Consider the following 2,434-nt stretch of genomic DNA (forward strand, 5'->3'; position numbering starts at 1 on the left):
TACAGTACACAACAAAGGAATAAATAAACAATAACAAACACTTCTGAGACAGTCCAGTCTCCTACAATTTACTGACATCTGATCGTTCTGTAGCAGCTACGCTCAAGGAAATGCTGTCGGGGGGCTATAGAATTTATTTTGTTATTTTCTGTTTTGATGCATTACTGTATTTTCAATTTTCGTAGTTTCATTGAAGTAATTTAAAAGTAATAAAAGTAATTCTTTTGATGCGGCGTGGGCACCCGTAACGGCTCCTCCTGTTGTCTGTTGTCTTTTTAAGAGGGAGGAAATTTCATCTGTGCTGTGTGTTACACATACAGCACATTTGACAATAAAGTTGTACTTGACTTGACAAATCATTAATTTACGTTTTTTGGAGGCGGTCATGAACGCCTCTCGAGTCAAATGAAGGGCTGTAGCTCCATCTAGTGGATGCATTGTAGATTGCACCTTATAGTCCAGTGCGTGCAATATATAAAAAAAAATTCTAAATAGCCCATTCATTGAAGGTGCGCCTAAAAATCCAGTGAGCCTTTTAGTGCGGAAAATACGGTATTAACTACCAAGATTTCAAAACCAAGACCAAAAACCAACGTACAAAATCAACGTAAAAAAAACATGCCGAGCAGAACAGTGACTTTGATGCTATTAATGTTTGCTTTTGTAATACCCCAAACTATAAAACAAAACATCAAAAAATCTTCAGATATACGATTACAAAACGCACCATGAGTACTGCTGACTCATCGCATGGCTCAAGTTGAATGTCAGCATTTTTTTTTCTTTTTTTACAAGCCGTTCGCCATTCACTTCATGAAGTGGGTTGTATTCTTTCACAATCGTGGCACATACTACTACTGAGCGCAAAAAAATCTGTTCGTACCAGTACACTGAGTTGGGTGCGTTTGCAAATTTTGCCGGTCCATCATTTGTCATTCACCAGTAGCTGGGCCACATATTTGTCATCGAAAGTCCGTCATTATTTTAAGCCAACCAAAACTGTCATTATCAGTCTATCACTGCGTCATCGCTAAATTTCAAGTTGTCACCGCTATTTTAACACCGTCAGTAAATTTAACCGATTCGCCAGTTCATCATCGTCAGACCGTCACTCCTTCATTGTTATTTAAACCACGCTCCATGTTCTACTGCTCCTGTCTCTGCGAAATCTAGCCATGATCTATAATGGTGCAGTCAGACTGAATGCGAGCTTTCTTCTTCTTCCTCTCTTAGTTTATTGGCGGACTACAGCCCTTTGGAGCATATTGACACCTACTCTGCAGGAACCACAAATGGACTTTGCAGGCTTTATCTACTATTGGTCAAAGCTGAGCATTTCTGATGATGCGTTTCCATATATAGTCAATGCAGTTTGCTTGAAACAACCCCGGTGTATATTCACGCCTGAGAACAAACACACATAGGACACGCAGTTTCCGTCAGTCAACAGCGAAACGGGAGTCTGTCAGTAACAGACCGGGCAAACTTCTGTCAGAACTAACAGAATGCCCACATCTGGATTTACATAATCTGTTCGAATGTCACGTGCCTAAACATCCTGGTATTTCTCTCCCCAATAATTGACGTGACAAGTCGCCATTCACTGCCTAATCTTTATCTTCACCTCAAAAGCTGTGCTGAGCGCAAATCCAAAGTGATGGGACTCCATCATCTACAGGCAGTGGCGGACCCTCAGGGCCAGCAAGGCCTTCTCTGCTGGCCTAAACATTCTCAGAAAAGTAAATTTACTTTACGTTTACATTTACATTAATTTGTTATTTTATTTTCATAAATGTGTAAACAAAATTATTCTGTGTATTCTTCACGTCATATTATTTCCACTTAGTTGAGTGACTTTCAATGTTATTTTAAATAACATTGAAAGCCACTTGATAAATAACTTATTTATTATGGTAGAGTTTTTAACCAATCATATTTCAGATCGCTCGTGTTGCCAGGTAAATTAAACTTGCTCGGGGCCTTCAGATTAAACAGAGCAGGCCCCTGTGCGCTGTAAATGAACGGGCACAGTCAGGTTTCAATAGCCACTCAGATCACGAGTCTGAGACTCGTCTGCATACTAGGGCCAGCTAGAAGGCCTTACGTCGAGACTGGCCGTGCGCGTTCGGTGATTGGATTAGCGCCTTTTCTGTTTCCTGAGAATTGTATCCTGACTTGTTCAATAAAGATTAAAAAAAAAAAAGATTGGATTAGCGCCTGCTAGAGCTATCACTCGCATTTTAACTCAAAATGGCCGAAGGAGATGATGTTGATCAGGTTGCAGAACTACTTTCCACACAATTTTCAAGATGGGCCTTCCATGAAAAGCTGGATATTGTGCAAAGAGGTCGCCCAACTCCTGCGCTAGTTAGCCTGTCCCAGCAAGGAAAAGGGTTTGTCCGTCATTTTCAGACGAGCAATTATGAACGGTAGC

The sequence above is a fragment of the Hippocampus comes genome, unplaced genomic scaffold (assembly GCF_001891065.2).
Source record: "Hippocampus comes isolate QL1 unplaced genomic scaffold, H_comes_QL1_v1.1 scaffold228, whole genome shotgun sequence".
Taxonomy (NCBI): Eukaryota; Metazoa; Chordata; class Actinopteri; order Syngnathiformes; family Syngnathidae; genus Hippocampus; species Hippocampus comes.